The 20,698-nt window shown below is 44.7% G+C and overlaps 1 pseudogene; it reads right to left on the reverse strand.

Moving 5' to 3' along the window:
• Positions 1–557: 557 nt before the first annotated feature.
• On the reverse strand, positions 558–1,584 carry LOC127755285 (anthocyanidin-3-O-glucoside rhamnosyltransferase-like; annotated as a pseudogene).
• Positions 1,585–20,698: the final 19,114 nt, after the last annotated feature.

Genomic DNA, 20,698 nt, shown 5'->3' on the forward strand with positions numbered 1-20,698 from the left:
TTCAGAATTTTAATATTTTATTGTCATGGATCAACATGCTTGCAAAATTATGGCACAACTTTTTAGGTTCACCACGTGGTTTTATTTATAATATGATTTAACCATACATATTAGATCTAAGTGCGACAGAGAGACATTGACACAATTTAGTTTATGTGCTTTCTTTCATATTGCTGTGGTAGTGAACCAATTGACATGACAATTGTATGTAAATACACCATATCAATGTATTTATTGGTCAATCTCATTATTCTTTGTGATTTACTATGTGCTGAAATGTCTAATTTACAATCCTTAATTGTTATTGTAACTAATACAACGAATGACATGGCTGGACGTACTATTGTAGGTAGTTGGCATGATATAATATTACTAACTTCTAATTAAAAACATGGTTTCAGATAAATAATATTGTTCTTCAATGATCCTTTGGGTAAAACCACATTTTATCATTTTTTTTAAGTCTAATATTCATGTCGGTTAAATGGCTTACCTGGATGCATTTGAAGGTCTTCCTCATCGGCATCAAAGTTGAGATTAAAAGGAAATGCATTATGGTTGTGATCTCCATTTACTTGCAGAACTTGATCCATGGCATCAACATCGTTTACAATAACAAATACCATGTGAGTACCATGTCCAAAAACAATACTTTTTGCCATGCAGATTATTCTATATATGTCCATGGTTCCATACAGATTTTTCTATATTTGTCCAAGGCGAAGACGACGGCCTTGTCCGGGAAGGAGGAGAGCCACGTCGCGAACCTCTCCTCCAGCTCGCCTCGCGGTGGCTCCGGCACCAGTGGCCCCGTGGCGAGCACCGGCTTGCCATACTGCGCCGCGATGTAGTCGATGTAGGGGCCTTCCATCTCGTGTCAGGTCCTGATGACGAGCGCGTCGCAGGCGTTGTGGCAGGCGACGGAGCGGTCATGCGTGCTCGGCATGCCGTGGAAGCTGGTGAAAATGTGGGTGAAGTGGGCGGCCTGGTAGGTCGGCACCGTGGAGAGCGGCGACGACAGCGGGAACCCCTCGGGCGCCGACGCGAGCTCCTCGGCGGTCGGGCGCGCGCCGTAGAGGCCGCGCCCGTGGGCCATGAAGTACGCGCCGGAGACCGCGGGGAAGATCGAGAACCGCGCCGACCTGACGCCGAGACGCCTGGCAGCGTCGGCGACCCACGGCGTGACGAAGTCGAAGAGCACGACGTCCGGGCGGAGCCTCGCGAGCAGCGCCTCCACCTGCGGTCGCGTGCCGTCGAGGGCGAGCTTGAGCAGCTCGGCGCCGTCCGCGTCGACCTCCGCCGTGCTCTCTGTGCCCTCGGGGAGCCCCGGAACGCGCGGCAGATGCAGTGCCACGACGGCGACGGCCGTCCGCAGGCAGCATGGTCTCGAGTCTCGACGTGGGCCACGTTGGCCGCCGCCGACAGGAACGTGACACGCACCCCACCGACGGCGAGGAGGCTACGGGCCAGCTGCGCGAACGGGTTGATGTGGCCGAAGGCAAGGAACGGGAACAACACTACGTGCAACGTTTCGCCGGCCTCGTCGCCGCCGGCGGCCATGGCATCCACACCGGCCATGCTTAGTTGGGGACTGCTTTTTAGTGTGAAGCATTTGTACCCCATTACCATCTATATATACGCGGATGGCGCATGGCTAAATCAATAATTAGCACATATTAAATGGGCCGGGCCGTGTCAATGTTTGGTTGGCCGTGTTAATGCTCACTGTCTCCTAAAACTCAATATGAAAGTATTACATCATCACCCACTAGCAATATATTACTACCTCCATCCCAAAATAATTATAATTCTAGCTTGTTTAGTATATATTAAGGTTTGATAAGAAAAACTATGATGCTCCTAATTAAATGGTGTATATGTGAGAGTGCGAGGGTAATTGCGGGTAAAGTAGAAACAAATTTGAATGTAAAGTGATTAATAAGACCATTATTACTCTATCGTGACAACTATTTTGGAACAAATTCAAATCCTAGAAAAACAATTATTTTGGGACAGAGGTAGTATTATCTAGAGCATTTTAAATCATATGCAATATATGCCATATCATCACGCAGTAATAATTATTATATAGAGTATTTTAAATATGATGACATATCATTAACAATTTTGTTGTATTTTTAAAATTAACATGCAAGCAATATCAAATCATTATTTTCACATTATTTAAATATATATTATAGATATTAGAGAAGTTAGCTGTCAATTTTAGGTGAAATGATCTTTCAGAAATTAAACCATCCATAAATATTTCTTCCACTTTTTTGCTATCCAATGCCGTCAGCGCATGTTAGATATACACAATTAGAATGTAGCTATCACTTTAGGTGACATGACATACTCTAGTACATATACTGTATGAACGCCTTTTGTTGCTAATTATTACGTGCAGGTGATAACACAGCGTACAAAAGTAACGCATTGGGTCCTAAATATGATAGGGCCAAAGTATTTCAGAAAGAATCCTGGTTGTTCTTGTAAGAGTATTAGTAACTTGCGCATGCAAATGTATTTTGCAGACTTATCCACATGCGTGTTTCCCGATATATACCTTTGCTTCAAGCTAACATCTTGCAGACTCAATATATACAAGGCAATTCATTCGCATTTGCAGAAGAATAAAGAATCAAGCTTCATTAAAATTTCGTTCAATCTTGAAAAGTGAATGTTATAGATAAGACATCACTAATATTTTTTTTAAGGCTCGGCGAGACCCACCATATACAAGTCTTACATGAAATCATACCTTACCTACGGAAGGTGTTCCGAATAAAGAAAGAGAAGCAAAGTCCTACTTGAGCACGACAAGCACCACTCCTATCGTATCCATACTTGGTTATCTAATTCTACATAGACAAGAGGACACTTGAGGGTATAAATACAAGACCCCCAGTAGGAGAGACGACACACACGGGAGGCGAAGAAAAAACCAATACGGATCTAGGCAAGCCACACAATACAATTTCAATCTCGCCGTGTGATATTCGAGGAGGCAGAATACACTAGCCGCCGACCACATGTGAGAGTTCTATGTTGCTAAGCTAACCGGGACTAGATTAAGTCCTCTCCAATATTGTACTCGTGTGATATTGATATATAAAAGGCAACACCGGCTTCAGCCAATAGGAGTAGGGCTATTACCCATTAGTTAAGCGGTCCGAACCTGTATAAAAGTCCCCATCTCCTGCCTCTTTTACCTCAATCTCGCGTATACCATGTCACTAACGATTTCCATATTCTACAAATACCGTAGGCGGCTATAGCCCGTCGATAGTGGCGTGCCAGGTAGGGGGATATGGTGCTTCAAGGTTTCGATGAGATGGGTCCAAGAGGCGAATCGCGTGAACAAAAAATCTTCGATGACTTCGGACCTAGGAGATATGACTCGACCGAATTACGCACCACTTCAAATCGGAATCATCATTATCCCAATCTATCATGACACTGCTGCTATGGATTTTCTGATGACAAAGAATCGACGACTTGGGGTCTAGGATATATGACCCGACCAAAATATGTTACTCCTATATTTCGTAACCACCATCGCTGTTTACGGTCCTTAACTACCAAATTTGACCATCAATTCATGCATAAATTTTACCATAGTCTACCACCAAATCTAGCGGTAGGGGTTTATTACAAACCACTTCCACAAGTGTTGGTGAATATTTGTATGCGGGTGAATACTTGTGCAAATTAAGAGAAAACGCAAGTAAGAGAACACAAATTCCAGCCAATGAGAGAAGAGTACATGAATCAAAGGGCCCACACCAGGAGGTGAACCGCCTCAACGTCGTCCAAACACCCCAAACCGTCACGTGGACCTACCAGGCAGTGACCCAGATAAAAGGCGGTGCGAGGGGGCTTAGCCAGGGTTCGGTCGAACGAGGGGTGGCTCCCCTCTATCACAATTTCCACATAGCATCAATTATCTCTCCCCTGGAGGCGTTGGTGCAAGGCTCACGGTGAGTAACCGCTATGAATGTCGGTTTGAGGACATGCTGTGGCTTGAAAGGAGTTGGAGGAGGAATATTCTCTCAAATCACCTCCACATTATAAATAGGCCTCCATTCCTTACTCTCAACACACACCAAGATATAAATCATTGCTACATTCCAAAGGTGAAGATCTACTTAGCTAGTGCTTAGAGTAGGGAGTAAATAAGAGAATGTCTGGAGAAGTGCCAGGCTGTCGGCATTCTTCTCCTGGGGAAGTGCAAGGTCTGTCGGCACTCTTCTCCAAACTTGTCTTCATATAAGTAAGCATTCATGACTTCTTTGTTGTATTTACTCTTCTTATTTAAGTAAGATATTTTCTCATAGTTGCGGATTCATTGCTCTACTTAGGTAGAGTACTTTTGTCTTAAGTTGGTACCGAGATTAGAGTAGTAATCAATAGCATATACATTGTGTCTAGGCTGGAGGTACATTTGTTTGTTGTGTGCTCCACGGGTTGTAGGGGTAGGCGGTAGGTGATGACAACCCTGTCCCTCTTTCCTAATCCTTAACATTCGGATACATTATAGAGTTGTAAGCCAGAGTCTTTTAGGTAACTAAAAGATTTTAAGCACTAATCATCAAAGTTAAAGGGAGCATCCTTAGCTGGCAAGTTGGTGAGGGGTCTAGCTACTAAAGAAAAATGATTAATGAACCGACAATAAAACCCCGCATGACCCAGGAAACTACGGACCCCTTTAACATTATAGGAGGTCGGAGTTGTTGGATTACCTCAATTCTAACTTTGTACTCCTGTACTGCTTTTTCGGAGACTCGATGTTTGAGCACTATTCCTAGTTAAGCACAAAATCCTTTTCACGAAGTGGCACTTTTACTAGTTCTGAACCATGAAATGACACTTTTCCTAGTTAAGCACCAAGTCCTCTTCATGACACCGCTGCAAGACTTTGTCCAGGTTCTCCAAGCATTGATCAAAACTCTTTCTATAGATGGATAAGTCATCCATGATGATTTCCATGATTTCCTCAATCATGTCGGAGAAGATAGACATCATACACCGTTGGAACGACACGGGTGCATAACACAACCGAACGACATCCGCTGGTATGCGTACGTTCCGTAAGGACATTGTAACATCCTCAAATTTTAAAACTAAAATTTGACTGCATCATGCTGGCTTTTGATTAATTTAGTGTGTTTTAAAAATCTATTTGATTCCTAAGTGGTTCAAGTATTACTTCTTTAGAACCCTACTAATTTACCCTAATTATACCCTTTATTCCGAACCTTACTAAATTTGAGCAAATTCTCTCAAATTTCAAACTTTAGATTATTTCCTTAATTTACCCTAATATTAGTAAGGATTTGCTATACTCCAAACCATAGTGAAACCTTTCCAAATTCATAGTTTAAATTCAAATCTTCTCAAGGAAAATATTCAAAATTCTTGAATTTCACTGTCCATCGCACACAAGGTGCTCGATGAAATGCCTAGCCCAGCTAACTCAGCCCAATCTCTACCCAATCTTTTGCAAAGTCTATGTTGGATCCTTGGGGACCACATCCCACTCAAAAACCGTGGTTTAGTTGGCCTTCTCCTCCCCTTCTCGCGCGCTGCCTGGCTTCCTACCTTGCCGCGCGCCGAGCCGCCGCGCGTCGGCCTCGGGACCGCTTGCGCGTGCCCGATTGCCTTGGCGCGTCGTCGCCCGTCCGACGCCCTCAGGCCGCCGCCGCCGCACCAATCTTGATGACAACAAAGCCGGGATGACCTCCGCCGCAAGAAATCGCCGCTCGATGCCGTGCGCTCCCGTCCAAAGCCGCCGCCGAGTCCGATTTTGATTCTACCCAGTGTGAATCACGCCAATTCTTGCCACACGGTTGAATTGAAGATAGACGGTGGTTTCCCCTCTCTCAATTCAAACCATTCACCCCCAAGCCGACCGTTTTAACCCTCACCGCCGCCGCGCGTCACCCCCGGATTGGCGCCAACACGTCGCCAGCCGTTTCTACTCGCGGTCAAGCCAATCCTTTGCTGGTAAGTATTCAAACGTGGCCTCCCGCCACTCAAATTGACCTTGGCCACCCTCTCACAGCCTCTGCCACCTTTGCCATATCCAATCCTTGAGCTCATCCATGGCGATCATGGCGTCCGAACTCATCCACTTCCCCTGGCCCTATAAATAGGCCCCAACCCTTTCCTTGTCCATCATCGATCATCAATAACCATAGCCCCGCAACTCCGAAGCTCTGTTTCACCAATCCATTCCATCAACCACCCTCGCCCGTCGATCGAACACCTTGTGCGCGATCGACTCCACACCCCTCCATCCATCCTCCACCTTATATACCCCTTAGAACACCTATATCCTACCATGTTTTAGCATACTAGATCCTAACCGAAGCTCTGCGTCGAGTTTTACCTCGCCGTACCAAGCCGAGCACCGCCGCCCCCGCGTTGCTCTGTTCTTCGCCGCCACGAAGTTTTTCCGGCCGCAACCCGTCGTTTCAACCGATCCCGGTGAGTTCTTTCGTTTTAACCATCTATGTACTCCCTAGATTCCATTTTAGCAATTGGTTTGCTCTACCATGCCACCCTCTGGGCTGCCGACGTGAGCACGGCCGCCGCCAATGGAGGAGCTCGTCGGCAAGTATATTCCACACCTTGCCGAAGGCCGGCAAGCTGCTTAAACCCTTCTAGGTACCTCATAGATGCTCTAGAACCCCTCCCTGAGCCATGTCTAACTCACATAACCCCGATCACCTTCACGGCTTAACTATGCCACCGCTGCCCTAGCTGCTAGCTCAACCACATACCAAATTAACCCCTCCGCCGCCGCTCGCCGTCGCCGGAGAACCCTAGCTCCCTCCCCTCCTCGGCCGCAACCCCTTTTCTCCTCCATCGCCGCCGCAATCGCCAACCCTAGCACCGCCAGCCGTAAATAGGGATTGGCTGGAGGTAGAAGAAGAGAAGAGAGAGAGAGAGAGAGAGAGAGAGAGAGAGACTGACAGGTGGGACCTGCACACCGTGCCATTTCACATTTAATTGATTTTCAAACTTTAGAAACCCATATCTTTTAAAATATAGATCCAATTCCATTGAAACTTGGACCAATATTCTTCTAAAATCATTCTCTATCTTTTGAGACCCATTTTGTTATTTTTCTATTTTATTTTATTTTCCCTATTTTTCTTATTTTTGGATTGTATCTGAATTCCTTTTGAATTTGAATTTTATATGTCTAACCCTAGGTCTTGAGGATTCTTCTGACACACTAGATAATAGCAATCAATCTCAGGACATCGAGCAAGGCAAGTTACCATATACCCTTTGATCATTTAAGCCTATATTTTACAAATTATTTATTTATAGCCTTCTTTTCAATATTCTATTTTATATGCATAATTCAACCATAGAAACCCAGATAATTTAGTATTGCTTACTTTGCTTACAATCTGGTCAAAATTCCTTATACTTAGATTGGGACAGTACGTAAGGTTTGGTTGATTTCTGGGTGGCTAGTACTGTCTCGATTGATATAGTTTTTACCAGGTACTTATGTCGAACGAACGGGTACGACCGCAGTTTCTAGAATGGGGACAGACCTAGTTATTATGTTAATTAGCAATATGGCACCTCTGTATAGTGGTTCTTATTTTTAAGTCCTCGCGCAGGAGGCAACTATAGCCACGAAAGGCAACTTTTAACCATTACCATGTACAGGTAAATGGTTTGTGATACTCGAGTATAAATTATATGGTATATTTCTAAACCCTAATCGAGATGACGTGGTGTCATACGATCAGTTCCCCTTAAATATCTCGGGAACGCCAGAACTCCTCTTGCTGCTGTTAACAATATGTTCAGAGCATATGAGGATATAAGTTCATGGAACAGGTGCCACAATTGTTAATAACTTAATATTGGGCCATGACTAAAGCCGATGATTATCAGCAAGTTGTGGATTGCGGGTAAAGCGTACATCTGCTGCAGTAGAATATCTTTGAAACTATTCGAATAGCCGTACTCATGGAATTGAGTACCAGGACTCATATGTTACCCTGGTTAGAAATTTAAAGTCTATATATATTTATAAATTCTTGCTATAACTCTTCTAGATTGTTTATTACTGCTTTTTGCAAAGAACCCCATTATATGCCAATGCATAACATATTTCCATGATAACTTGCTGAGTATTGTCAATACTCATCCTTGCTCTTATAGCCCTTTTTCAGATTTGGGTCAAGAGGAGGACCCCTATGACTATTACTACGATGACCCCGATAATTTAGAAAATCCCTAAAGGTTATACCTCTCTAGTCAGAATGTATAGAAACTTCCGCTGTGTATTAATTCTTGTTAATCAATTAGGTGAGTACCTATTATTGTAAAACCCTTAGTATTGTAGAACTTTAATGTATGCAATTAAGAACCAGTTATATTGTATGTATCAATATTTACTGATCCAGGGATTGATACATTAATCATAGTCGGATCCAAGTAATTAGTTCTGGGACCCGACAGACATGTAAACATTGTCTTGCTTTGATCATCGGCATAGATGGGAATTTGATGATTTCCTAGCTAATCCAGCATCTCATCAATGAGAGGTAGCGGGAAATGGTCTTTCTTTGTAGCTTTGTTGAGCTTTCTGTAATCAATGCACATCCTTCATCCCGTAACAATGCGTCATCGAATCAATTCATTCTTCAAGTTTTGAATGACCGCCATGCCTCCCTTCTTACGCACAACCTGCACCAGGCTAACCCACTCTCTATACGGCATAAAATATATTATCCCGGCGTGCAGGAGTTTCAAGACCTATTTTTTCACGACCTCTCTGATCGCATTATTTAGCTTCTGTTGCGCTCTCGTGCATACGTAGGGGTAACGCCCCAGGGCCTGAAAACGTATCATCCCGTTATAGTGCGTTGTCGGATCAAGTCGTTCTTCAAGTTTTCAATGACTGTCATGCCTCCATTCTTAGTCACAGCCTTGTTGTACCTGGAAAAATACCTTTTCCAGAACGCTAGTGTATTAATACCCGTCCCAGGAAAAGCCGGGATACACCAAACAAATATGATACAAAAGGCACATCTTTATTATATTGATAATATTTACATTATTACAAAGGCACTTCAGGCCTAACAAACAAAAATAAACAGCAGTAGACTAGCGAGCCTATGGCTCCATGTTCACAGGCGCTCAACTGGGGTATAAGCCATGACTCCACCTAGGACTTCTTCTCCAAAGCTTCTCTTACTGAAGGGGGGAAAGATAGAGCAAGAATGAGTACAACCACAGTACTCAGCAAGCCGCACCAGGAGATGCATGATTAATGCAAGGGGGTACAACGGGATAATAATAGGGGTTAAGTTTTGCAGTAAACAGCATTTAAAAGTCACTTAGTTGCCCAAAGCTATTTTGTAAACACGATCCTAGAGCTACACAATATTATTAATCAAGGCCGTGAACCCACATGAACCTGCCTTAACCCAAGGCCTACAATGATTTAGACCGAACTGGCAACCCGACCTGGTCCTAGCTCGTCCCAAGCCAACCCAGGCCAACCATTCCACATTTTAGTTGTTAAGCAAGTTTTAAGAATTAAACCACTAACTTGGGTACATTGCTAGGCTTGCCCATAACCGAGGGCGCGGCTATTCAAATAGATTTACTCTGATCAGAGGTGTACATCTTTACCCACAAGACACATCTTTACTCCGCATTCCATGGCCTTGGAACCCGTCGTAAACATGTGACATAACCCTTCACCCATCCTAGCCGTGAACAAAAGTACCGACCCAACCCTGCCTACGGCCAGTACCCTGGACAGGCAGGCCAGGATTGAGCCCCTAGCAACAGGATCTAGACCGGGTGCGCCACACACATAGGGGTGAGACCACCCGCGTACTAGTCCAGTGCCATGGCATCTCGACTAACGGGCACCGACCCATGTAGCCTTCATTTGCCTAGACATCTCGATTACCAAGCCGTAGCTCATGTAGCCTTCATTTGCCTCAGAGATATCCATCGTCGCAACCACTTCATCCATCTCTATCCGTGTCCTTTTGTTCAGGACTAGACTGAGCACCTAGTTAAGCCTTACCCATTAGACATATGGTTAGTATGGTAGTGCTTTGCAACAGAGGCCCGAAGACCGGTCCTTATGGTGGCCGAGGTGCTCCTAGCAAAACCATGCACCTCGAGCCCAGCCTACAACCATTTGGGAGTTTGAATAGAGGGGGAGGTGTGTGTTCAATTCCATCACAAGCCAACCATTCCATAATGTCCAAATGATATGAGAACTAATTAATCAGTTATAAAACCATCTAGTGTGGCCTAATTAATCAGCGAAGCATCTGCCTAAATTCATACTAGTGGAACCATTAATACAGTACCCACTAGTTGGGGTTTTGTTTTCCTATGGTAAGCGAGGTGATAATAAACAATAGTAATGATAAGGCTATAACAAGGATTAATAGGTATTACTAAAAACAGTGATAACGCGGGAATTTAAATAAAGCGATAATGCAATAATTTAAATCAAAATAATTTTATAAACTGGGATTCAATATGCTCAAGGATGATGCGACTTGCCTTGCTCAGAGAGAACGGCCTTCCGAACCTTCGGTGACGACCACGAGCCACGCTTCGGGAACCTCCGGAACGAAAGAAGCTACGCGAAGCACACAAGCAAAGCTACAAGCCTATAAAGAAGCAATAACAATACATAAAAAGAAAGCACAGGGTTCTTTAGGTTATAACAAACATTAAAAGACTTGAACGGGTCGATTCGGGGTTCGTATGACCAAGATATGGTCATTCGAAGTTTAATGCTGTTATATGGAGATTTGCGGATTATTATAATTAAGCTTTGCAACTATAAAACATGTGTAAGCACTAGCCTGGAAAAGACAGGAAGGCTGTGCTGTTGACATGCGGACCCCACATGTCAACCTAAGGGACCACGGTAGACCGGGTACACAGAGACGGTTCACGGGTCAACGGAAGCGGACCCCATGTGTCAACCAAGGTGAGTGGCCGACAAACGTACTCCACTAGACACCACGCGGGCTGCACACGTGGAAACCACGCGGCTGCCGAGCGGGCACACTAACACGGTCACCACACGCACACACGAACGACTACCGACACCGGTACATGGGTACCGGGGTCGACAACCGCACAACGGGCACGGGGCAACACCGAAAGGACGAGGACGGGGCAGCGGGAGGACGGACCCTTACCACCATGTGACGAGGCGTGGGAACGACGATGACGAATGGCTCGGCGGAGACGGACAGAAACAACGGAGACGAGGACAACACTTTGGCGGCAATCCTTGGACGAAGGCGAGACGCAGTTGGCGCAATGCTTGACGATGCGGAGCCAAGGACGAAGACGACGACGGGGCTGCGATGCACTCTTGACGAAACGCGGGCGACGAACGAGCACAGGTTGACGAAGGGAGGGCCGGCGACGAGCGGGAACGACGAGAGGACGACAAGGGCAGCCGGCAGCAGCTGCACGGAGACGAGGACGGCATGGAACGCGCCACTGCATTGCCGACGACGGAGGCGGCGCCATGGGACGACGAGCCGACGGAGAGGAACGGCCGACCGGAGGAGACGTTGGCGAGGACGACCGGCGCGGTAGGGGAGGAGGGGGAGGCGACGCCGAGGATAACCTTGCCGCTGCAATGCCGAAGGTGGAGACGGCGACGTCAGCTGGCGCACTGGCACGGCGGAAGGGGTTGCCGGAGTGGGTGCCGACGAGACCGAGGGAGGGGCGGCGCGGACGACGGACGCTCAGGCGCGGCAGGCCGGGGAGGAGGACGACGCCGCGGAGCTGAGGAAGGCGACGGCACGGCCGACCGACGCTCAGGCGCGGCAGCCAAGGCGGCTGGAGGCGGTGCAGTGGCGGTGACGCCACTGGACGTCGACGAGGATGCGCCTCCGGCGGTCACCGCGCGAAATGGAGGGCAGGCCGGGGGAGAGGAGGCGGCTGCGATGCCGAGGATGGCGATGGCACGGCCTACCGGTGCACGGGCGAGGAGGGGGAGGCGGCTGGAAGTGGCCGGCGGCACGGGAGAGAGAGGAGGGCGGCGGGAAGAGGCGGTGCGACCACGGGGAGACGCGGTAGGAGGCTAAAACGAGAGAACGGAGGAAGGGGATCCCATTTTATAGCAGAGGGGAGCTAGCCGGGCATGGGAGAGGGCAGAACGGCGCCGAGAATGGCGGACGGCTGCCATGGAAGGTGGGCGGGGATGGCGTGGCCGTTCCGGGCGATTGAGGGCGCTACTCAAGGGGGAAATTAGGGGGAATTGAAGAGGAAGGAATGTGAATTAATTCCCCCCAATTAATTTCTGAAACCCCGGTTTGAATTGCGTGGATTTTTGGAGGATTGGCACTAGGGTTCACGGGAGTGAGAGGAGGAGCCGGACGGGAGGAGGACGACGACCGGGTGGGACCCACCGGTCCGCGCGGTCAGCGCGCGTGGGGCGCGCGTGCGCGGGAGGGCTGCGGCTCGGCTTGGACCAGGGCAGGCCCAGGCGGGAGGAGGAGAGGAGGGAGTGGGCCGGTAAGGAGAGGAGGGAGGGGCGGCCCGAGAGAGAGAGAGGGAGAGAAGGAGAGGGAGAGAAAGAGAGGGAGGAAGGGAGGACTTTGGGCTGAGCTCGGCCCAAAGGAGGAAGTAGGGTTTATTTTTAGTTTTTCTTTTTAATAAATTTTGATAATTGTTTTTGTTGCTTAATAATTATTTTCGGTGCTCTGAAAATTCAAGTAAAATTTGAGGGATCATTTTAGACCAAGGAGAATTTAAACATAAATTCTCCGGGCCACATTCGAATTTTTCTTGTACGTATTTTAGTGTTTGCCAAGAATTTTAATTAATTCTATTATTCCTTTTAGAGAATGATTATTTATTAGGACGTGACAAGCCTTCACTGGGATAGGTAGCGGTGCGTTCTCGGATCAACTCATTCTTCAAGTTTTGAATGACTGTCATGCCTCCATTTATTAGGCACAAACCTACACCGGGCTAACCCAACCGCTACATGCATGTAGCGTGCATAGGTAAGTGTAACGCCCAGGGTCTGAAAACTATATTAGATACATCTTAGAGCAGTTACAATAGCAGGCTATAAACCAGTTGTAAACATATTTTAAGAAGATAAATTAGAAGAGAGAAGAGCAGCGGGCTACAGATTTATAGCCAGCTGTAGCACGGACTCCAAGAGAAGATAAATCAGGAGAGAGAAGAGCAGCGGGCTACAGATTTATAGCCAGCTGTAGCACGGACAGCTGTAGCACGGACTCCAAGAGAAGATAAATCAGGAGAGAGAAGAGCAGCGGGCTACAGATTTATAGCCAGCTGTAGCACGGACTCCAAGACGCAGTGTGTCTGTGACAGGTGGGACTAGGTATTAATAGTGTAGTATGTAACTATTGTCACTCCAGCTGTAGCACGGACTCCAAGACGCAGTGTGTCTGTGACAGGTGGGACTAGGTATTAATAGTGTAGTATGTAACTATTGTCACTCCAAGACGCAGTGTGTCTGTGACAGGTGGGACTAGGTATTAATAGTGTAGTATGTAACTATTGTATGAATAAACTATTACATTGGCTATAGATGAATTGGAGCTAGTAGTTGGCTATACTATTGAACTTGCTCTTAACAATATTAGAGATACATCTTTTTTTAGTTGGACCATACTTAACACTGTAACACACTACGCTTTTCGTCCTGGCTTTTACACAAAAATTTCAAATTGGTGTTACCATGATCGGACTGCTCTCCTATTTAAGGAGGTCACTTTTCTTGCTGGCGATCTAGGTGGGATTATTTTTGCTTACTCTTGCTGGCGAGCGAGGTGGGATTATTTACGCTACTGCTCTGCTTGTTCTACCTTTCCAACTGCACTGTTGTCACATTCTGATTTTCGTTTCAAGATTTATATATTATTTAATAAATTATTCTTAGAACTTATATTAAATATTAATTAATTCACAAACAAAGTTAAATGTGGGAAATAAAATTTTCTAAATATAAAGCATGGTTGGATTTAATTTTTATTAAATTCTCCATTATTAATTACACTCTCTTAAATTTTCTCGGATTTTTCAGAGCTCAATTACAAATTTTAATAACACAAAGAATATTTCAATAATTATTTAAATAATAAATTAATCATTAAATGATGTGATTTTAATTTTTTTCAGGATTATTTTTCTTAAAATTATTTGTGCATTGGAACTATTTTTAACAATTTAAAGATCATTTCAGTGATTAATTTAAATAGAAAAGTTATTAAAAGTACCCTTTTCCTTTTCGGGCCGAAACAGAAAATATCCACTTTCTTTCTCGGCCCATTCTTCCTTTCCTTTCGTCCAGCCTTTTACCTCCCCGAAGTCCAGATGTCGTCCTCCTTCAATCAGGTCAGGAAAAGAAGCCCAGCCAGAAGTCAACTTTTGATCCCTGTCGCAACAGTGTCACCATCAACCTCCAGCCGGCCGAACCTAGCCCGATGCCGCCGCCACTCCTTCCCAAATCCGGCTTCCCCGTTGCTCCTCTTTCCATATTAGTTGCGGGAATGGATTCCCCTTGATCTCCTCTACGTTTTTCTGAATTAATCCCCAAAAATTCCCGAAGTAAATTCTTTCCAATTTCGCGGATCAAATCTTTCCTTTTTGCGGCGAAAACTCTAGGATTTCCCGGCGCCGTTCGTTTTGGGCCCGGACCCGAGCTCCCGTGCCTATAAATAGAGTCCCCTCCCCTTCGCCGAAGATCACCAGAACGCAGCCGCCATCGCCGACCCGATCACATCGCCGCCTCTGCCTCGCCGTCGGCCGTCTTCCGTCGTCGTCCATCGTCGCGCCACACCTCGGTGAGTTCCCCACGTCGTGCTCTTGTCTTCATATAAGATGCAGTGCCGCGACGGCGACGGCCGCGGGCAGCATGGCCTCGACGTGGGCCACTTGGCCGCCGCCGAGGCGCCGACAGGATCACAGGAACGTGACACGCACCCCACGGACGGTAAGGAGGCTACGGGCCAGCTGCACGAACGGGTTGATGTGGCCGAACGCAAGGAACGGGAACAACGCTACGTGCAACGTTTCGCCGGCCTCGTCGCCGCCGGCGGCCGTGGCATCCGGCCATTCTTAGTTGGGGATTGCTTTTCAGTGAGAAGTATTTGTATCCCATTACCATATTACGGGACGCGACTCCGGTTTCGCGTCCGATGGGAGGAGATTAAAATCGGACGCCGATTTAAGTGCAAAATTATTTTAAACTAATTTTTCTCTTAAATTATTTATCCAAATTATAATCCAATTACACCATTAAATTCATTGTAATTAAATCTTCAAAACAAAACCACACATGAATATATTCCGACGAAAAAAAATAGCTTATTATTGAATTATTTTTAAATGTTGCATTATGTTCCACCAGGTATATCGGAATTGTTTCACTGAGTAGATCAAAAATGTCTCAATCGTTTAAATCAGGTGTTGTTTCACCTTATATAAAAACAATGTTTCAGCAAATAGCGAAAAAATGTTTCAGATCACATTTTTGGTGGAAAAAAACCAAATTAAACATAGTGAAATATTTTTGGTCGAACAAAAAATAAACCAAATTCCCTTAATAGAGAGTTTCCAAAATATGCGGGTTTTTTCTTTAATAGAGGGTTTCCAAAATATGTGGGTTTTTTGTTGTAAAAAATATTTTAATTCACTGCAACATTAGATATATAAATAATGAAACATTGTAAATACACTAGGTGAAACATCTTTTTGGAAAAAGGAGAGGGACAAGTGGGTGGATCCAACAGATGCGCACGTGGGGGAGGGGGAGGGACCGATTTTCCCACCTCCCCTGGTCGACCGATGCTGGGCATTCTCCTATATTAAGGGCACGGCTAAATCAATAATTAGCACACATTTAATGGGCCGGGTCAATGTTTGCTTGGCAAATCCAATATTACTATAAAGTTGATGCTCGCTACTTGAGACACCCACAATCAGGGACGGAGGTAGAGTATAGGAGTGGGTGCACGGTAGAGTATAGAGTGGGTGCCGGGGTGCACAGGAACCAGTCAAGAAAATTTTTTAGCTATACCTCACTAATTTTCACCATGTGTGCACCCCTATACAAACTTAGACACCCGTATCAACTTAAACTTGATCTAAAGCAGAGTAAATTAAGCAAGAGGCACCCTTCTCCATTTCTGTCGAAACAAGATTTCGGCAATACTAAAAGGGGTGCCAATCAAGCTTGAAAAGTGGATGGGTTAGAAGATAAAGGTTTATACAAGTTCAGGCCTTCTCGATGAGAAGTAATACCCTACTCCTGTCCGAGGATTTATTCCACCGAGTGTATTATTGATCTGACAATCTGGGAGAAAAGTCATGTCCCTAGGAGCACCCGGACCCCTCCTTATATAGGGGGAGGAGCAGAGATTACAATGGACAACCCATATACCTTACGGACTACGGGATACTTCCTTATATACAACTTAACATAATACACGAGTCCTTTCCTAAACATATTCTATCTATATAAGCTATCTACTATAACCAGTCGGATATACATGCCATGTGGGTATGTGGTACCCATAATCTTCCCAATTTCATTCTAGCTCTGCCCTGTCTACAATGTGGGTCTTAAAAGACCCATAGAGTTCCTTATGATGAACCTTATACATTGTGAGACTTAACCATGAGGCATTGAATATTAAGATTGACCTTAAGCTTGTGGCTCACCTTTAGGAATAAAATAATTGGATAAATAAACTGCACACGTAGCGAGTGAGAGAATAATAACAAGGCTCTGTCATAAAAAATGTGCCATTTCTTAAAAATGGTTCGAGAAAACAACGGAAGAAAAAATAACTTAGTTTATAAAAACAAGCCGCTTCGAAAAAACCGTAAGGAAAAAAAACCGTTTATAAAAATACCGGATCGAAGAAACAATCGGACTCAACGCGAGAAAAAACCCGCAACGGTTTGAGAAACCGTCCGACTTAGCGCGAAAAATAAAACCGACTGTTTCTTAAAAAAAAAGTTAGAGAAAACCATATGACTCAACGCGAGAAATAAAAAACCGCTCAAAAAAAGCAGTCTGACTCAACGCGAGAAAAACCACTTTTTATAAAAAAAAATGGTTCGGCATCGTGCAATGCCAATAAAATGTCTGATTTGAAAAGAAAAACGTTCGATTCCAGAAAAAAAAAAGATTCCTAACGTTGTGTAATCCATCGTCTATCATGTCGATTTGGTTTTTTCGAAGCGTCGTTGGTTGAATGTTCTGACGTCAGAATCTTAGTCTTGCTTGTCTTTTTTTTTACAACGAGATAAAATTAAAATTGATGGAGTGGTTTTTGTTTCCTCATCTATTCTCCTGTATTGGAGGCCCTACACATCACGATTATCAGACTATTTTGTTAAGTATAGCTACTATTCCTGATAACATATTATATGAAAATAATATTAAAAAAAATAAACATATTTTTAATTGTTATTTGGAGAGTGCACGGTGGCTTTATTTTGTGTAGACTTGACCATGCGAGGCAGTGTAAGATTTGATTGATCTTATTACTGGTTGCAAGAATGAGATTGAAAGAGTATTTAGACTATATGCTACCACATGAATAATCCAATTCTTTTGGGTAAAGCAAGCATCGACAATTACATTAAAGATGTTCTAATTTTTCTTATGATATGTCTTAGCTGTAACGATCTATACAGACATTATCATTGACATGGTTATGCATAAAAAGTGTATATTGATATTGGATTGTTTTTCGCCCGTTGCAACGCACGGGTATTTTTGCTAGTTACTATAAAGTTGATGCTCACTACTCTCCTAAAACTCAACATGTAAGTATATCATATCATCACCCACAAGCAATATATTATTATCTAGAGTATTTTAAATCATATACAAGTATGTCACATCATCGTATTTTAAATATTATGTCAATATGACATATCATTTCTAATGTATTTTTAAAATTAACATGCAAGCAATAGCTAAACAATATTTTCACATCATTATCACATTATTGCTTGCATAATGTTTAGGTGAAGTTATATGTCAATATGTTTAAATATGACATTAAACCATCCATAAAATTGACATATAGAGATTAGAGAAGTTATATATGTCAATTTTAGGTGAAATGATCTTTCAGAAATTAAACCATCCATAAATATGTACTCCATTTTTTTGCTATCCAATGCCGTTAGCGCATGTTAGATAGACAATTAGCATGTAGCTATCAGTTTAGGTGAAATGACATATTCTAGTACATATACGTAGTAATGTATGAACACCTTTGGTCATGCTAATTATTACGTGCAGGTGAGAACACATCACGCAAAAGTAACGCATTGGATCCTAAATGTGATAGGGCCAAAGTATTTCAGAAAGAACCCTGGTTTGTCCCTTGTAAGAGTATTAGTAACTTGCCCATGCAAATGTATTTTGCAGACTCATCCAAATGCGTGTTTCCCGCTATATATCTTTGCTTCAAGCTAACGTCTTGCAGACTCAATATACACAAGGCAATTCATTCTCATTTGCAGAAGAATAAAGAATCAAGCTTCAATGAAATTGCCAATCGATCTTGAAAAGTGTCGGTGTTATAAATAAGACATCACTAATATTTTTTGTTAGGCTCGACGGGACCCACCATATACCAAGTTTTATATGCAATCATGCATCATATACGAAAGGTGTTCCGAATAAAGAAAGAGAAAAAAAGTCCTACTTGAGCACGACAAGGACTACTCTTATCGTATCCATACTTGTTTTCCTAATACAAGACCTCCTAGTAGGAGAGGGGACACACATGGGAGGCGAACAAAAGTAAATACGGATCTAGACAAGCCAATATAATACAATTTCAATCTCGCCGAATGATATTCGAGAAGGCAGAATACACTAGCCGCCGACCACATGTGAGAGTTCTATGCCGCTAGGCTGATCGGGACTAGATTAAGGCATCCCCAATATTATACTTATGTGATATTGATATATAAATGGCAACACCAACTTCAGCCAATAGGAGTAGGAAAATTACTCATCAGTTAAGGGATCTGAACCTGTATAAAAGTCCCTATCTCCCGTCTCTTTTACCTCGATCTCGTGTATACCCTGTCACTTACAATCCCCATATTCTACAAATACTGTAGGGGGATTTGGTGCTTCAAGGTTTCGACGAGATGGGTCCAAAAGGCGAATCTTCTGAACAAAAAATCTTTGACGTCTTCAGACCTAGGAGATATGACCTGACCGAATTATGCTCCACTTCAAATCAGAATCGTCATCGTCCCAATCTACATCAAGACACTGCTGCTACGAATTTTCCGATGAGGAAGACATCGACGAATTGGGGTCTGGGAGAAATGACCCGACCAAAATATGTTACTCCTATATATCGTAACCATCGTCGCTGTTGACGGTCCTCAACTACCAAATTTGACCATCAATTCCTGCATAAATTTTACCAAAGTCTACCACCAAATCTAGCGGTATGGATTTATTACGTACTAACCAATTCCATAATTGCTGGTGAGTATTTGTATGCAAGTGATTACTTGTGCAAATTAAGAGAAAACACAAATAAGAGAACATAATTCCAACCAATGAGGAGAAGAGTACATGGATCAAAGAGCACACACCAGGAGGTGAACCGCCTCAACTTCGTCCAAACACCCCAAAACGACATGAGGACCCACCAGGCAGTGACCCATATGAAAGGTGCTGTCAGGGGGCTTAGCCAGGGTTTGGCCGAACCAGCGGTGTTCGCGCCGTCAACGCCGGAGAGCTTGTTCAGGGACATGCAAGGCTCGTCCGTGGCGTAGACTCATCAGGCTGGTCGAGCTCGACATCGATCGCCAGTTCATCATGTAAACCTGCCGTGAATAGCTAGATTTACTGCTGGTCGGAGAGGGCTTCAGACATTCAGCATGCAAGCGTCAAGAACATGGTCTGGTAGGCAGCCACCGTGGATGTCTGGATCAGCCGCTTCAGTTCACCGAGTGAGTTGCGGTGGATCGGTGGACCGAATTGGCCATGGCAGAGGTCTTTGAACTCATCCCACGTCGGAGGCCCCTTGTGAATTTCATAGTGAAAGTAGCATTCCTGTGCGTTGTCGGCTAGGTGGTACGTTGCCAACCCAACACGATCACTGTCATGCGTCTTCTGGCCACGGAAGAATTGCTCACAGTGGTTGAACCTGTTGAGCGGATCGTCCTTGTCATCATACTTGGGGAACTCCAATTTGTAGAAACGAGGAACGCTGGTAGCGCTGCTCGTATCCTGTGGTCCTGTCACCAATGGCGGCGATTGGCCTGTCACGGCAGGCGTACCCAGGATGCCACTGCCACCCAAACAAGGCGCGATCTGTGGCGACGATGATGACATCGTGCCCTGGAGTTGTTCCAGGGATGTGATGCGTGATGTGGCCACCGCAACGGTCTGACTGAGATCAGCTAGATCGTGCTTGGAAGCCAACAACGATCACATCCCTGGAACCTTCTGACATTTGGTCTTGGAGCTTGGTGGGTGAGTCGGTGGGTTCGAGAATGGGTTGTTTGTGGGTGGAGAGATCTTCTGACACCATGGTCTTGGAGCTTGGTTGTTACGAGCACCGGTGTATGATCTAATGGGGTAGGAGTGAGTAATCGGTGGCCGAGGTTTCGGCAACTTAATTAG

The sequence above is a fragment of the Oryza glaberrima genome, chromosome 11 (genome assembly GCF_000147395.1).
Source record: "Oryza glaberrima chromosome 11, OglaRS2, whole genome shotgun sequence".
NCBI classification, from domain to species: domain Eukaryota; kingdom Viridiplantae; phylum Streptophyta; class Magnoliopsida; order Poales; family Poaceae; genus Oryza; species Oryza glaberrima.